At 40.7% G+C, this 18440-nt stretch overlaps 1 protein-coding gene across 5 annotated transcripts in view; it reads left to right on the top strand.

The window, feature by feature from the left end:
- The first annotated feature begins 1232 nt into the window (after positions 1-1232).
- The window catches only part of SPIN1 (spindlin 1), a 58857-nt gene continuing 41649 nt past the window's right edge, over positions 1233-18440 (top strand). The window contains exon 1 of one of the 5 annotated variants that reach the window (XM_066181673.1): positions 1233-1317. The gene's annotated coding sequence lies outside the window, so the exon portion shown is untranslated. The other 4 variants (XM_066181671.1, XM_066181670.1, XM_066181669.1 and 1 more) reach the window with 4 other exon arrangements.

Raw genomic sequence — 18440 nt, 5'->3', positions numbered from 1 at the left:
AAACACTGGCACAGGTTGCATAAAGAGGTGTTAGATTCCTGACCCCTGATCCCTGGAAACACTCAAGGTCAGCTTGAATGGGGCTCTGAGCAACCTGATCTACTTGATGAAGATGTCCCTGCTGATTGCATGGGCATTGGACTACATGACTTTTGAAGGTCCCTTCCAAGCCACACCATTCTATGACTCTAGGTCTATTTTAATTTCAGGAAAATTTAAGCAATGAGTGATTATGTCAACAACTGTCTTGTAATATCTCAGTGTTATGCAAAGCTGGTTACAGATTTTACAATCCTACTTGGACGGTACAGCATTATTAACCTGTACCCTCATCTTTACCAGTCTTTGCACCCTACTCCATTGTTTCTCACACTCTTTCTCCCTCTCAGAAATTTCTTTCTTTAAATTGCAAATGAATAATCTCTCAGAATCTCTGGACTCTTATCATACTATTACTGGGGATACAGTTCCTTTGATGAAATTAAGAACTGTGAAAACAACAAAGCAGAAACTAAAAATAGGATTCTTCTCCTGTTCTGCCAATAAAAATTTTAAGTAAAGTTATGCATGTTTGGACCTTCGCATACCTATATTTTATTTTCTGTCACAGGCATGGAATTCATGAATCATGTGATCCCTGTGACTTAGGAATTTGGATATTAGCCTGTGTACTTGCTATCGTTGAACTAAGAAATCTCAAATGTCCATTCTCTGAACCACATCTTCCCTTCACCAAACTGACTTAATTTCTTGCCAAGCCTTGCTTCAGGAAAAGGTACCAGTTTGATTTGTTATGGCAGATCAGCTATTCACTTGCATTCATTATGAAACAAATTTGTCAGAAAGTAACAATGTTACTGATGTTTTCCATTTTGCTGTCAGCACAGATGAATCAGAGGTCTGTGCTTTAATGATTTACCAAAGTGACGGACTGGGATTTGATGACACTGTATCGTATTTTCATCAATGCATTTCCAGATGATTTTACTTTTTTTTCCCTCCCCTCTAATTAATGCCTTAGACACAGTTTCATCTGAAAGTTCCTGATACAGTTTACTAGATTTCTTCCTTGTGTCTCACCCCATCTAGATCATGCACACTTCATGAATTAGAAAATACTCCCCATTAGAACTAACTAACTACTACTTTTCTTCTAGATGTCCTGGCATCTAATGCTAATAAGCTGAAAAGATGACACTTACTTATGGCCTGTAAATTGCTTAACAAGTCTTGATTACTTGCAGGTTTTCCATTAACTGCTCCCTCAAGTACTATCTCTCAGCCTGCCGGGGCAGGCAGGACAGCCTTCAAGAAAGGGTAAGAATTTCCAATTTCTGCTTTTATTCAGCACTGATTTTTGAAGGCTTCCCCACCTTTCTTTCATGTTCTTATTGCATAGATCAACATGTTTTCAGGGAACTCTTTTAAGTTTTGAAGGAACTGCTCCTTCTTTCTCCCAGTAATGTTGCCTCTCTCAAAATAAGACGATTTCGTACAAAATGAGGTTGTTCGCTTGTATTCTTTACAAATACCTTCCCTGCTCAGGTGGAGTGCTAGTCGGCCTTCTGGCATCTGCACTACACTCTTGACCTTGCTCAGCACCAAACCGGACAGCATTCAAGAAGCATTTGGACAATGTTCTTAGGCACATGGTGTGACTACTGGGGATGTCCCGTGCAGGGCTGGGAGTAGGATTCGATGATCCTTGTGGGTGCCTCCCACAGAGGCACAGAAGACATTCAGACGTGGTTCGGTGACTCTCTGTGTTCACAGAGGGCTGGAGGGTGACCCGAGGCAAGCAGGGAACACGCCATGTACCGGCAGCAGCGAGACACCGCGCCGCCGGCCCATGGCGGGTCGGGTGGGGCTGCCCCTGCGCCCGCCGCAGTCGGGGCGGCGCAGTGCGCCTGCGCGCCGGCAGGGGGGGCCAGCGCGGGGGAGGAGGGCGGGCCCCGGCCCTGTGTTTTGAACGGCGCGATGCGGGTGGCTCACTATTTGGCAGGAAGGTGAGGAGGCCTCTATCCTGGCGGCGGAGCTCGTGTAGGGAGAGGGGGATCCAAATGTGGCAGAGGCGAGCTGGAGGCAGCAGCGGCGGCGGAGGGGGACGAGCGAGACGAGGAGAGCGGCCGTGCCCGCCGCCGCTGCTGCTGCCGCCACCGCTGAGAAGCTGAGCGGCCGGGCCGGGAGGGGCTGAGCAGCAGCCCTGGCACCCGTGGGCGCCCGCCTCGCCGGCAGGTGAGCGACCGGGGCGAGGGAGGGGACGGGGGGAGCGCAGCCCGTCGCGCCGCCCTTGGCCTGGCCCGGCCCAGTACCGGGCAGAGCCGGAGGGAGTCGCTGTGGGGGACCAGCGCTCCCAGCCCGGCAGCGCCTCGCCTCCCTCGGGGCTCTCACATCGTCGATCCCCCGCCTTCCCCACCCGGAAGCCGCGGGCGGCATCGGGGCCGCGGGGGCTCCGCTCTGGAGGTGTCGTCTCTGCTCTCCCTTCCCCCGCAAGGTCCCCGGCTGCTTGGCAACCCCCCCCCCCCCCGCCCTTTCCGGGCTCCGGGGCTCTGCCGCCCTCCCCCGGCACGGCCCCGCGCCGCATCCATCCGTAGGGGAGCGGAGCCCTCCCCCTTTCCCCGCTGCGGAGCTATTGTGTGCGGACTGGGGCCCGCCGAGGGGCTGCTGGCGGATAAGCCTTTCCCGGGGGAGGTGGAGGCGGGAAAGCGGGACGAGGGGGGCGTGAGGGCGGCGGGGGAGCCGGGGCCGCGGGAGACAGCGCCGGCGCGGTGTGTGTGCGCGCCTGGCTCGCTCTGCGCTGCTGCGATCCTTTGTCTGCTGTGCCGCTTTCCCCTCCTCCCTTCCCTCTCCCTCCCTGCGTTCCCTTCTCTCTCCCAGGCTCCAAGCGCTGCTGCAGCTGCAGGTTTGTAAATACTGGACCAACACACGCACACAACATGGCTGACGCTCGCCCTGCTCCTCCACTAGGGTCTCCGCCTTCTCCCTCAGTCTCCTATGCTTAGCCGCTCCTCCGTGTCGGCTTTTGTTTTTTCCCCCCTCCCCCCTCATCGCCCATTAAAAAAAAAAAAAAAAAAAAAAAGGAAAACCAATTCACCCTCCTTATTTGCGCGCATGGCGGGATTTCAAGGGTAAGAATCCTCGATTTGGAAGCTTTCTCCTTTCGTTGTGCTGTTTACAACAAAATGAAACCTAAAATCAGAGGTGATTTTGGGAACCTGGCAAGGCCTGGGGCGAGGGAGGGAGGGAAAGAGGGGGAAACTGGGTGAGCCCCGCTGAGAGAGGCTTGATTGGAATGTGCGTATCTTTTTCTCGTGTTGGGTGGGGGGGAGGTTGATGCACCAAAGTGCTGGCAGAGATGAAATACTGTGTTACACTTGGCAGCATGAGCTAGGGCCTTTTCTTTCATTGCAGGACATAATTCGGTATAAGGGGTCAACTCTGGACAATCACATTAAAAAGAGCTGTATTGGTTATGTCAGAATAGGTATTGTGTAGGTAAAACCCGTTGCACGGGCGTTTTGGCATTTTTGTATTTCCCGTGTCTCCTTGTTAGTATCTTAAACAGCTTGCAAAACATGGAATACAGAACCGGAATTTACACTTGTCAGGTCTTCGTGTTGCTAGCCTTCTGTCACAGTTTAATTTACCCTTGTGATGACAGCAGTACAAACTAAAGCATTTCCCTTTTTCTAAAAGGAGTGCTTTCAGATTTTTTTTTTTTTTGCAGGTGTTGCTTGTTTGTTTGTTTGTTTGATTGTTTGTGAAAAAGGCATGTTAAATGAGCTCCCAAATGAAAACAAGACAGCATGCTTTTGACCTCTTTACTAGTGTAAGGCAAATGCTTAGTTCAGTACCCTCCACCTCAGTTATTCAGAGCACCCCCTTCTGGCTTTGATAAATATGGCTTTTTTTTTTCGCTGCTTATGACGTAAAACCAAAACACTTGAAGGTAGTTCAAGCATATCTAAAGTGATGTGCCATGAAGCGGTTTTGTTTCTAGCTTGTAAATTAGGGGTGAATGCTGAAGGTGTGAAGACATGATAACTTATATTTGCTTTCTAGACATGTTACTGTAATTCGAAGTGTTTAATTTTTCAAGGCTCATACTTTAAGACATGGTCTTTATTTGTGCACATGGATAGCCATAGTTTCTGAGCACTGCTCTTAAGTAACAAATGTCCTAGCTATGTCGTCTTTTGTCTGCTTTAGATGCTTCTGGTGGAAAAGCATTGGAATGGTGTAACCTTGCAGTTTTTACTGGGATAGAAATATGCTAATTAAATATTGTATATGAATACTTCTTTCTGCTGCTTTTTCCATCCCCATTTATAAGCATTGATTAGCAAACATTGATTATGGAGAAAATAATATATAAAAGGAGTTTACAACGACATAAAACTTAAAATAAGTCATCCAAGTTAAAATATCGTTTTGGAATGTGTATCTACGTCATGGCTTCTGAGGCAACTGTGTTACTTGTAGATGGAAAAGTCAAAGCAAAAGTCTAGCTTTATACATCAGTAGATTCCTGCAGCAAGCAGTTACTTTTTTTTTTCACATTTTTCAGTCTGAAGGCAATATTGCCTAAACTAGAATAGTTTTACCAGTTGTAGATAATTTGTCCTTTATTGTGATAACTACCACATTTTGAAATTGTGCTCACCTACTAAAAATGTGAAATGCGTTGACGTATGCAGCTCCTCCCTCAGAGTAGGCCTTCAGATACTTGAACCAGTTCTTAGGCTGAAGACCAAAATAAACAAAAAGAAGCCATCCACAACACATGTCTTTATATAATGGATCACTTAAAAGTAGTCACATTTAACTCTGTTACATTGCAGTTTTGTTGCTAGAGCTAAATTTTATTCTGTAAAATTTATCTGTTTCATCATCTTGGTGAAGTTTCTTGTCTGTATCATCTTTACTTTAGCTTGTTGATGTGTTCTTTTCTGTGACACTCAGAAGATTTTTCTTTCTGTCTTCGCTGTGTTGATTTTGTCAAAAATCAGTATTGTGAGCCTTCATATCCGAAAAGGAGCAGATGTTGAAGAACTTGGCAAATCTCTGTATCTTCGCTTAGTGAAGACACTCCAGTGTCCTTGCCATTGTGAGTTATGCTAGGCTGTATTCAACCAAATTAAAAACCCAAGAGTAGTAAAACTTTCTTTTCAAAAACTGTGTTGCAAATGAGACTGAAGAAAAGAGTGTAAGAAATGCAGGCTCAGTGATCAGTTTGCTAGAAGAAGTTAGGAATTAATAATTCTTTTTTAATCAGGCATGCTTTTCAATAGATCTTTAATCAAGTAAATATTGATGAAATTAGTAGTTCTAAATATTGATGAAATTACCAAGTAACATACAGGCCTAAAGGTAATAAACATTTAGTTTATTCTTATTCGGTACTTTATATTTTCTCAGTCTGAGTATTCTTTCATCCCCTTCTTGCCCAGTATCTTTCCTTGCTGTTGCCAGGCTGCACTCCTTGACATGTTCAGATATGTATACCTCTAGCTGATGCAAGAGCTGTGTTTTAATGTAATGCATGATTTGCTTAATGTTTGACAAATGAAATATTTTTAGTAGGATTCTATTTACTGAAGCAAACCACCATTTTTTAACCTCTTTTTTTCCTTTCCAAACAATGAAGCCTTTTGCTACAAACTTCTCATTGTTCCATTTTGTTTTTCTTGTCTCCTTTCCTTTTTGATCACCAGGTAATAGAAAGATCAAACTTGATTTCGTGATGGTATGGCATGAGAACATGTTTTCATAGGTGACTAAAAGCAATTCAACAAACTGGTTTAGAAAACCATCTTAGAAAGCTGTTCATTGAAGCTGAACCAAAAGAGAGAACACTTACAGAAAGCTGTTTCCTGTTGTGTCTTTAGATAGCTTATTTCTCACAACAGGTGTGAGAGAATTTTTTGGTTTGTTGTTTTTCTTGTGTTCCTTCTCTTACTGCTCTTTAGAGGTCAGTGATTTTTTGATGGAAGGATGTATGCTGATCTTTATTGACACTGGTTCTCCTTATGAGTATCTCCTGTATATCAAGATGTGTCCCGTTTGCTGTCCAGATGCTATCTAGATGTCATCGTGCCACCTACCTTAAAACAATGGGGAATCTGACTTTGCTCTATGAATGTGTAGACTTGCTTCTATCTACATCTCAGACGTGAATATACACTGAGATCCTTAAAGCAGTGCAGTTAACTGGTCTGTATTTAGCTGTGAACAGTTGATTCCCGAGACAAAGGGGCCTCATTACTGAGCCATTTCAAACAATGGTGAAATAATTTAATTTGAACTAACTGCTTTCACCATGTGGTGGCTGAAGTTAACTTTCTGTTATAGAGTAAAATGTGTATATGCTAAAGACATACAGAATTCAGGAGGTGATTTGATTTGGCTTTCAGGTTGTGGAGGATGGTTCTACAAATCCAGGTTATATTTTTTTAATTTCTTTCCTGTAATGTGTGTTGTGAAACTGCTGTAAATCTATGTTATATGGGGTCTTGAATGACTGACTTGGAAATGTCACTACTGTAATGGTTCCACAAAGTGAAATGTATAGAAATAGTAATGATTACCTGTGGTGTCTTCTAGCTGTAACTGATACCTAATCCTTTTTAATTTTTGCAGTAATTGCAGCTTGGTTGAGATGTTCTTGAAATATTTTGATAAATTTATACTTTTTGATAAGACTTTAAAATCCCTAAAACTTGTTTAGCTGCTTGATTAGGTTGGGTTTCGGGGGTTTTTTTGGTTGGTTGGGTTTTTTGGGTTTTTTGGTGTGATTTTTTTTAATGTTATTGTGGAATATTCTTATATAGTATTCAAGTTCTGCACCTACAAATACTGGTTAGAGCAGGTGCTTATTTCAAAAGCAGGTCTGTGGATTTCCGTGATTTAGTAAATATTTGACTTTCACAGGATGGGTGCTGAGCTTCAGACCTGTTTCATATAGTATTTTGAACGAAATGGAGCTGTATCAATTAGTTACTACTTTGTAGTATAGTTAGCTGTTCTAGGTGGTTTATGCCATCATGGTAAGGTTTGTAAAGTGTCACCAACATAGACTTCAAAAAAAACATATATAACAACAAAACAATCAAAACTCAACTGACCAACTTCTTTTTCCATAAACATCTTTGAATCCAATTGGAATGTAAAAGAACTTTGCTAGATTATGATTTCTTACCCTAGGTGGATAGGGATACAAAGAGTCATTAGATGTCAGACTTTCAGTCTATTTGATTTATTAAAATCAACTAATTGTTTGAGAACTGTTGAATTTTTTCCTAAGTTAGTGTTTATGTTTCCTACATGGAAGTCATTGCTAGTTATGCGAAATGAAGGCATCTCAAGTCCAGTATATTATCTTGTGATTTCAGTTGAAATTTTTAAATTGGGGAAATTTTCCCCTTCTAGACTTAATGTTTTGTGATCTGAGTAGCACAAGAAGAAACATGTTCTAGATTAGTTCTCCGGCGAAAATTCTGTAAAGTTTTGTTGATAAACTTTTCTAGGTACCATGACAAACATGATGTTTGCTGAAGTCCAGAGCTGTGCTTGGGATTCTTTTAGTAAGCAAAGGTTAAGTACATGCCATGGTCTCGGAAGTATTTCTGTGTATTCTGCAGCATATCTGTAACTTTCTTCTGGTTTAAATTGTGCACTTAAAAGTGGCTGTAGATCAGACTGTCTTTCTACAGTTTTTTAGAAATAATAAAAATTAGTAAAAATAATGCTTCAAATATGGAGTTTGTATAACTCATAAAATTTTACTTGGAAAAGAGTTGACTGATTCTGGATGATAGCTTGCCTGTCATGTTTATTAACCATGTATGTTTTAGACAATGAGCTAAACCACAGTGAAGCTAGAATGGGGGCGAACAAGTTAGAGATCAATTTCCTCCTTTCTCAAAACGTTCCAGTTGCAGAGAGCTTTGTTGAATGGATGTAATTACCTTTTTCTTCAGAAATCCGCTTTAGAAGTTCTTTGTATTGTTGGTGAAAGATGACTTACAAACCCATTAATTGGTTGTTTAGGTGTCAGTAGAACTACAAATGAGATATTATGGTGCTGAGATTTTGTAAGATATGATAGGCCAAAATGTGTAGTCTGACAAGTATGCCTTCAAAAGCAGCTTAGCAGTAGATTGTGACTTTTATGTGACTTCACAGAAATCTGTTCATGAGTGCTTTTAGGGTTAAGGGGTATGCAGGTGTTCAGTATACTTGGAAACAACAGCCTGTTGAATATTCTTACAGTTTTATGTTGATAGGCAGAGCAGCTGGCCTCTGGGACATCTTTCCCTACTGCTGAAGGGAGGAATGATTAAGCACAAAAGCCTTCAGTTCCTAGACTGCAGGAGAATTACATCTCAGGTGAATTACATCTCTGTCTTTTGCACCTCCATTTTGTCAGTAAAGCATACATACTGTTAGATGGCAGACGGATGATGAGAGTGCAAGCAGACTTTCCTGTCTGTTCGAGGTGGGGGGAGTTTTACTCCTGCCTTCCGTTTTACCTATGTGTCTTGGTTTGAAAGACCGGTGTTGTGTAAGGAAGGCAGGAGCCTCCCTTGGAATACAAATTATGACGCCCTTCTCTCCGAATTGTTATAATTTTGAAATTTAAGACACTTTCAGGCAAAGATATGAGAAATGGATTTACAGTTCTTTATTAGTGTGTATAACAAGGCAAACAAACAACTGCAGTGGCAACGACATCAAAAGGGCAGAAATCCCACTGAAGTGCCTTTCCGCGCTTTCCCGGTTGGGGCGGTTACGGCCGCAGCCTGCAGGGGGCGCTGTGGCGCGGGCCCGGCCGGCTCTCTCCACTTGGACCATGGCGGATGCAGCTGGCGGAAGGGATGGAGAAGGTGATTCCTTTACAAGCCCCCAGGGGCAGCCGGTCCTGGTGTCCCCTCTGAACAGCAAAAGGGGCTGTAGCAGGGACCTCAGAGCAGCAAGCTGGGAAGGCAGGGATGAGCAAGTGCAAGAATGGTGGATGATATGTTTCAGAAACTTCACAGCTGTAGCTGGAACCACAGGATGTTTTGGCAGGCAGGTTGTGCAGAGCTACAGCGTAGTGAAAACTCAGAGCAGTGGCCAAAAAAACCCCAAAACGGTGGGGGTGGGGAAGTGGCATCCCAGCTTTGAGCAGGGCAGGGAAAAGGCTGCCTGGGAGGGGAAACGGCTTGGGATCCCCGGGTTTTCTTCTGAGGCACCCCAGCAGACGGTGAAAAGTCCCACTTTTAGTGAGGTAGGTGATAATAAGGTGCCAGTTCAGTGGCTTCTCTCACGAGCAGAGGCTCAACCCACGGCAGAAGAAGCAGGACCGGGCTGGGCTCTGGCTGCAGCAGTGAATTCCCTTCCCCCAAGCAGCAGCTCTGACTGTCCTCCAAAGTCGAGTGCCAAGAGAGTTAGGAGCTGCCCCAGCCCCTTCTTTTTGCAGCACAATTCTTAAGGCACTTCCGCCCTTCCCAGAGAGAATAGCCAGCTGGACTCCTCCCCTGAGCTGTGGCTACTTCTCTTGTCTCTCCTCAGTACCCGGTTGTTATTGTCTCCTAGCAACAACACATATGGGAGAAGATTCTCTGAGAGAAAGAAAGGATGAGTCTTAAATCCCATCACTGTGTTTATAGTGCTTACACCTGTGGCTTGTATGGAAAGAGATCAGACAGGTTAATGTTGCTTCATGCCACTATGCACCTGTATTAACAGTGGATGAAAAGTATGTTTTCAGATGCTGTAACCTTGGTGGCTAACCAGCAGTGAAATAGGCATTGCGTTACAGATAGTTTTAGGCTAGAGGCTTAAGAGAATTGAATTCACATGGATTTGTTTAAGGCAGGTTTTTTTCTTTTGCTCTTAGGTATAATTTAATTGAAGAAGGAAAAGTGATGGTGTGAATAAACATCCCAGCTTCGAGTTGTACCTAAGCCTCTAATCACATTTCCAGGAGAGTTTATGTTTGGGTGAGGGTGGCACAATACGGCACTGGCATAAGCAAAATAGGCAGAGGTGTGGTTGTTGTAGTGTGCTTCGATTATCTCCAGGACAGACTCCTAGAAAGCCTCACCTGATTTTATAGGCAAGAATATCCTGCTCCCTGAGATCTTGTTTGCCGGAAGGTACATCACTTTTTCTCCTTCAGTTTCTATATTTCCCCTTCTCTCCTGCCCAACTCAGGAGACCCAACTTTGTTTCAAAGTTGAGGTCCTTTGTTTCAAGGATCACAAGACAATTTAGTCCTCCCTGAAATAAGCATGTGCATTTTCAAAAGGGAAGAGGGATGTGTGTGTTTTGGGGAGGATTGTTGTTATTAACAATACCCAGGTTGATGCAGAATCTCAGAAAATACACTTAAATGTTTATAGGTGAATGTAGTTCAGATCAGATACAAAACTTTCCAGAGAGAAAATGATATTATAAAAACCAAAAACAAACAACAAAAGACGACATTTGCCTGTTGCTGCTGCTGGAAGTTTTACCTCCAAGTTCTGTCATAGTTCATTTACATTTTAATTTCATTTTCATTTGTGCTGCACACACAGTGCAGTAGTTTCAGAGCAGCATTCTGAGTACAACTTACCACCGAATTAAGAAAAGGAAAGCAGGTTTACTGTGTGTCAGACACAGAATGGTAGAGAACAAGTAATTCCAAGGTGATTGTTGTTTTGGAAGCCTTGATATCATTTTGTTACCGTTCTCCAGCTAGAGATTGAGAACAATGTAGTGTTTTAAGTCAGCTGTACTCAAACACATGCAAATGTTGTCTTAAAGTTCATTTTTTCACAGTCCAGTAAATAATTTCCCAGAGTTACTTGAAATAGTTTGTTATCCGCTTAAAAACTTCAGGTCTACTAATTAGTTTCATGAGTATTTAGATACTATACTAAAATCAGAACTAATATTTTGTGTATTTTTCTAATGTGCTTTTTAAGATATACTAGTGGTATGAGGATTGGTGTGTTCTGATGTCTCCAGCTTTTAGGGAGAGTCTCTGATTTCACAGCTGAACTTTTCTCTCTGTTGTCTTGCTCCTTACCCACAATTGCTCACACACACACACACACACACACACACACACACACAAGCAGGATGTGTTGTGTTTTTTCACCAAAAGTGGGAAAGTACTGTACTCAAGCAAAGAAGATACCATATTATGTCACAATGCTGATGGTTCTCAGCTTAGAGAAGAAAGTATGATTGGTTTAATAAGGTACCATTGTCTTTGATGGTAAATCAAGTGCTGACAGCAGTATTTAAATTAATATTGCAAATATCTGATATAAATTTTCAACAGCTAATTTATCGTCTTTTAAAGGAACAGTTTTTGTTCTTTCACTGATCCTCCAGACTTACAGAAACCAATGTAGTTAGCTGCAATTAAAGCTCATATAATACAATGCTGAATTTTGTTTTCAGTGACTTGCTGTTATGCAGATTGCAACTTTGACATCTATTGCACCTATTCACCATTTAAATGTGGTAATCTCTTTAGGCCAAGATTTTTAGACAGTGAGTGAATATTCTGCTATTGATCTGGAAAAACTAGCATCTCATTTTTCGTTCGTAACCATGGCAAGAGATTGCCATTCTTAACAGTGTTTTCATTTAAGTAGTTTATGATTTCACTGTGGACAGCTACCTGAATGCATTTGAGAACTGATTTAATATAAGCTAAAATGGCTGAATATGAAGAAAATCGATAAGACAAATTCAGTTTAGGACTTCTCAGTATTTTCAAACTGTAAATTAAAGCTAAGACATCATTTTCTCCGAATCCTTTTTTCAGTTTTGTTTTTTCTGGGTTTTTTCCCCTGGTCGTTGAAAAGATAGGATGAAAAATGCTATTGATTTGAATTGTCTAACTATGTCTGTAAGCTTTTTTTAAAACCAGGTGTATACTGAGAAATTTTCCTATGTTTGGAATATGAGTTTCGTATCTATCACTGTGATCATGCTTCAGTTTGCAAAAGTGGTATTGTTTGCTCCTTCATTGCAGTAATTCCTAAAAATTTTATCCATTTTCTTCTGACTAGAAGAGGCCAAAGTTTATCAATATTTTCACTCAAATTCTTCTTCCTGCTGTTATCTGATTTAAGAAACAGAGCTGTGTTTTTATTAGAATAGGGACAGTCAGTGTTTGTGTTCAGTGGAAACCCAAGTTAATATCTGATTTATTTAAAACTCTCTGTTCTGATTGTAACTGCTGTGATGGGAGAAGTTTGGACACGTGAGTCTCAAATCTGTCAATAAATTATCTTGTGGCAAATCTTACCATAGTTTTGGTTGTATCAAAAGCTAATGTAGATAACTATATTCTAATCTTATCTCTTTTGATCCTGCTTTTTTTTTTTTTTTTTTCTTTGTAAGTGTTGAATTACTACTTATACGTCAATATCCTCACTGGTTACTTAGGTTGGGGTCCATAAAAATTAAATTCGGATTTTATAATCAATGCTGTGAATAATAGCTTGTCCTTATAAGAATTTTGAATGTTTATGTGCTTTGTTTGCGTTAAAAGTTGGTAGGTGGTTGCCATTTTGCACAAGTATTTTATATGCACAAGTACTTGTGTCACAAGTTCATACATTAGTTTAGGAATTTTTTTGTATTATGCCTAGGTTTAATTTAGTTTTGCAGTGGCATCTTCTCAGGATGCTCAAAAAGAATAATTTGGTACTTATGACACACAGACTAAACAGCTTGCAAGTGGTCCAACTAACGGAGATCATCCCCCTGCCCCTAAAAACCATATGCTGCTTATGTTCCCTCCATGTTTGAATATGTGTGTAGCAGCACTGCTAGCCTGGATTGTTGGGGAGTCTTTGTCGTGCATTTAAAATGACACTTCAAAAGATCAGCCAGCCTTCTCAGGCAAGAGTTTGATTTGCTACAATTAGTCAACCTAACTGACTTACAAGTGCAGTAACTTCCCACTCCAACATTCTAACTGCAAGGGTACCTATGTTTGCCCTAGGCTTGCTCTTCCAGAGTATTGGAGTTATCCTTTTGCCTTTGGATATTTCTCTGACTGGCACAATAGAAATTAAACCTAGTCTTCTGACAAAGGCTGACCAAAGTATACTCCTTGAGGTGACACAAGCAGACAACAGGATTGCCTTACTTTTTTAAATAGTCATTTTCCTCCCTGATTTCCAGAGACCTGTTGTAAATGTTTCCAAACCAAACTGAGTAAACTTGCTTAGAGTTGTAATAGATTATTTGGGTCACTTCTGTCTGTAAAAGCATGACTAAGAACAAAATAATTGTATTGTAAAACTTAAAGTTCACTTGCATTTACCAGAGAGTGGTAGTAAGCGCAGTGGTTGTGCAGTGCTGCTGTCATACCCTGGGTAGCTGTTATTTTTGTGCATGGGTTTTTGGGTTTTTTTATTCGAGGGAGGGGAGGATAGTTACCTACCAGGAAGGAAAGTTCTAGAACCACAGAGTGGTTTGATTTGGAATGGACCTTAAAGATTACCTAGCTCTGACTCCCCTGCCATGGACAGGTACACCTTCCACTAGACCAGATGCTCAAAGGCTCATTCAGCCAGACTTTGAACACTTCCAGAGAGGAGGCATCCACAGCTACTCTGAGCAGCCTGCTCCAGTGCCTTACCATCTGTATAATAAAGAATTTCTTTGTAATACCTAATCTAAACCTCTTCTCTCTTATTTTGAAACCACTCCCTGATGTCCTGTTGCTACTTGCCGTGGTAAAGTCTTTCTCCAACCTTCTTGTAGTTCCTCTTCAGGTACTGAAAGGCTGCTCTTTTACAGGTGGAACAACCCCACCTCTCAACCTGATCTCTAGAGATGTGTTCCAGCCCTGTGATCATCAGCTGAGAAGCTAACTTGGGTCATATTTGCCATGATGCAAAAGTGTGCTGCTTCGGGTGATTACCCAAGCCCTGTGACAATTTGTCGTGCCATCTGGGCAGGTTCTTGCTCTGTGGTTAAATGCAAAGTTACTTGCAGTAGAATGAGCAATTAGCAGTGGGTTAAAATTTACCTTTGGATAAAGTGGTGCAAGGGACATTATCATGACTCTGAGTAAGTACTAGATAGATCTCTTCTTCACTTTTTTTTTAAAAAGCCTTATCTTGTAAGATGAAGGAGGGAGGACCATGTAAGTATCAAATGATCAGGCTGTAAGTTAAAATATACATAAGATTAAATCAGCAAGTATTTCTGCATTGCCTGTAAGAGGATGCTTTAAAAAGAAATCGTTGTACTTCAGAGTCTTAGTATGTTGTGCAAAGTCATAGGAAGAATTAAAGCAATATAGTGAAAAGAAATATCTTCATTTTACAAAGTATATTTTAAATGTTGTCGCTGTCTTTAAAGCTGTTTGGCTAAACTTTGGTAGCTGATAATGATTCCATAGTGGAAGGACAGAATAATACTGAAATTGAACCCTGTCTTTTCTTAGCGTAGGCAAATCATTCAGACATAAAAGAGATTGTGCTTGGCCATGCTGCTTGAGAGAAGAGTAGACAAAAGCTATAAGAAAAGTCTTTTAAATTGTACTGTATGTGTCTTTATTGTTCTTGTACTAAGGTGTGCATAATGTTGCAGTACTGGGAAAATTTTCTGTTTGCAAAATTAGTTTTGCTTTGCCATCTGTATGTGTAGGAAAACAGATATATTTGTTCTTAGCCATTAGAAAGAAAATAGCCTAGAAACTTCTTTATTTAAAAACCACTACGTGATTTAGTGTGGAACTTGAAAGTTAATGTTGACAAGCATATTTCGTTTGTTGGGGCATTTTTTTGGGTTTTTTTAAGGAAGCTCTTGTAAGCTCATTTTGCATGAGTCAGTTCTCTAATCCCTTCAGTAGCTTCATTCTTGTTCAGTAGAACAGTCAAAACGTGTTTTTAATATCAGATTTAAGAAAATTGTTTTTTGCATTTTTCTGTTCAATTTTTGGAGTTTATTTTTTGAACCAAGAGAGAAGCAAGGAATTCTTCAAAGGGCAAATGTATGTCAAAATGGCAGTGAGTCCTTAGCCGAATATTTAATCTGGTTGTGGTGGAAAGCAGATCAAATAAGAAACTATTCCATTTTAATCAGTTTAATTTTGGGAAAGTGCTCTACTTTCGCACAGCTTCTCTATTGATAACTTGTAAGAAGCCAGAATAAGCCTGCAAGGTTTTCTGAAATGAATTTCTGGAGAACTTCACTTTCCTTTGTTTTCTGGGCTATTTATTTATGAATGTTTAAAGTGCAAATCTTGCAGTTTTTCTTTACCTTGAAAGTTCATGTGAATTTCAGAAACATATTTATTTAGTGTGAAAGTAAACTTAAAAACTGGAGTTGAGCTTTTTTATTTTGTTTCTGCATTCTGGATATGGTATGCATATGCCATTTTCTACTTTCTCTTACCTCATTAATCTCATTTTTATTTAATTTAATTTATCACTGTTCTTTTCAGTGGGTTGGGTGTTTTTCAGCTGTGCATGTTGATAACTAGCAGTTCCTTTTCAGGCAAAATCCTATGCCTGTTTTTAATTGCAATCAACAGCTCATGTCTGGCTTTGTGACTATGTAGTGTTATCACTGCTCCTTACTTATGATCAACCCATATGATGTGAGGTTTGGCATTTAAAAATGAGTGCATTTTGGATGTAAACTTCATAACCACTGATGTATGATGCCTTTAGTAATGGCATTGTATAGATGTTTCCTGTCCCCTTTTCTTTCTCTGAAGAATTTCAGGACCATTTAACACCACATAACACGTAAATAAAATGAAGGAAGTTTTGATTGGAGGTTCCCAATCTCTTTCCAATTGATTCAAAGGCCCTGACAGTGGAAGAAGCCTTGATCTGTGAGCTGTTGAGCTGGGCCAGCTGTCTTGCTGGTGCAACTGTCTATTCTTTATGGGAAGATTGAGAACTTTTAAAACCTCTGGACTGAGGTGAGCTAATTCCCACACAACAGTACAGGGCTGGATGTTCCATTAGTTTCACTATTGCCTTTTTAGTGGGAAAAAATTAGAATGAAAAATAAATAAAGCGTGATTAAAGTACACCTTTCTTCTGTTGAAAGTGAAGTCATTCCCTTTGTCCTTTTTTGTGCATTTTTAAAATTCCATAGGTAGAAAGACCAGCTAGTTTTCGGGTTTGTTTATTTGGGAGGAGAGGGGAATGATAACATGATGATGTACATCTGCAGTTCTGGTGCTGTTACAAAAATTGCTGGGTGTATCATGTACATACAAGTGTTACAGATGTTAAGCAAGTTCCTGAGTTCAGAGAAATTTTTTCGAAGTTTGCTGGTTATGTTCTACCAGCAATATTGGTTTTTATGTTACTTTCACTCTAGTGACTTCTATTCCTGGTAGTTAAATAAAGATGCAAGCTGAAAGGTTGCGGAGCTGTGGATAATTAAATAGTCACAAGTTTTACTGCAGCATAGTGTATCTGATTATTCACAAGATTTTCTGCCAAAGGATGATTTTCCCAGCAGAAGTATCTGCCACTAATGGGTTGGAATGATAGAAAATTGTTCATAATTATTTAAAGGGGATTTCTCACTTTATTTGATGCTAATGTAAGCTCAGTAGAACTGATCATCTTTTAGTGCCTTTTAAGAAAGAGATTTTTAAAACTATAGAGAATTGTTCCCTATCTTGGATTGTTTTGCTTATTAGAAGTAACAAGGCACACTTTGTTGCTGATTGCCTGAGGGTTGAGCGGTGTCCACTTTACCACTGCTATTAATATTTGTGAAGGCAAAATGCAGAAATTGTTATTGTTGAAGGTCATTGCATTAATTTTTCTGTGTTGATGATGCAGGTATTGAGGTATTCTTGAAAATGTAGTGAGTTTATAGGTGCTTGTGTATACCAGGTTGTCTGTCTGGAAATTTGTTGTTACTTCATCATCAATTCATTGTGTTAAAAAAAAAAAAAATTTGCTCCATAAGGATCTGTAATTGAAGACAAACCCCTTAATATCTTAGAAGTTTTTTCCTTAAATAGAGTGAAGTATTGTGAAAGAGTTGTGTCAGAAAAGATACTGTTTTCATCAGTCAGCTTAACTTCTTCAGATGAAAATATGTCTTCATTTAACCTATACTTATAGGAGCTTTAAATATAAGTAATAAATTGTAGATCTGTGCTCAAAAGTAGTTTTTGTTAGGAAGATGAGTTTCTTGAGCTGTGTAAGGTGCTCATAGGTAATGACTTGTTGCATGATCTCCTGAGTTCTGATAAACCATGCTTAGTATGTCCTTGGGTTAATTTTCATTAAAGTTTTCATTTTCATTAAAATTTTTAATTTCATTAAAAATTTTAAAGAAAAAATGAAAGCATACTTAGAGAGAATAATTTTAAGCAGTGTCTCTTAAAAATAAAAATAGGAAGTCTAGATAAATGGTAAATAGAAATGCAGGGCATGGAAAATTTGCTTTAGCTATATTAAATTTAACCTACCATCAAGTAAACAAAAGAAAGATTATAATTTTGAGGACTTTTAAGGCCTGATTCTCTAAGGTTGTATTTTATTATGCATGTTACAGGAAGGGGGGAAAAGCCCTAACGATCTGTCTTTGAAACTTTCAGTGTACAGGTTAATACTAGAGTGGTTGGAAAAGCTATAGATGAATAAGGTGGACATAATTTAAGAAGACTGTTGTTTTGGTTTTATTTCAGTTGGTAACTTGTTTTTTAAAAGCCACTAAAAGAAAATGCTGGTAAAACTAAATCACAGAATTCTGGAATATGCTGAGCTGGAAGCGATCCATCAGGATTATCATGTCCAACTGCTGGCCCTCCACTGGTTCATCCCCAAGAATCACACCATGTGCCTGCCCAAGAGCTGTCCAAATGCTTCTTGAACTGGACAGACTTGGTGCTGTGACCCCTTCCCTGGGGAGGCTGTTACAGTGCCCAACCACCCTCTGGGTGGAATACCTTTTCCTGATACCCATCCTAAGCCTCCTCTGACTGAGCTTCATGCTGTTTATTCAGGGTCTGCCACTGATCATGGGGAGTGAAGAGCTTCCCCTCTGCCTTCCCCTCTCCTTCCCCTCCTGAGGAAGTTGTAGACTTCAGTGAGGTCTTCCCTCAGTCTCCTTGAGGCTGAACAGGCCAAGTGACCTCAGCCACTTGTCATAAGGCTGCCCCTCTTGATCCTTCACCATCCTCGTGGCTCTCTTTGGATGTTCTCTAACAGCTTAATGTATTTTTTAGTACTGTGGCACCCAAAACTACACACAGCACTCAAGGTGAGTCTGAACCAGTGCAGTGCAGAGCAGAGCAGGACAATCCCCTTCCTTTCCTCACTGGCGATTCTGTGCCTGATGCACCCCAGGACAGGGCTGGCTTCTTGGCTGCCGGGGCACTGCTGACTTATTTTCAACTTTGTTTTGACCAGGGCCCCCAGGTCCCTTTCCATAGTGCTGCTCTCCAAGCTCGT

This window comes from Chamaea fasciata, unplaced genomic scaffold, assembly GCF_029207755.1.
Source record: "Chamaea fasciata isolate MVZ Bird 193981 ecotype frontalis unplaced genomic scaffold, bChaFas1.0.hap1 SCAF_4, whole genome shotgun sequence".
NCBI lineage: Eukaryota > Metazoa > Chordata > Aves > Passeriformes > Sylviidae > Chamaea > Chamaea fasciata.
This window is presented reverse-complemented; position numbering and strand designations above follow the sequence as displayed.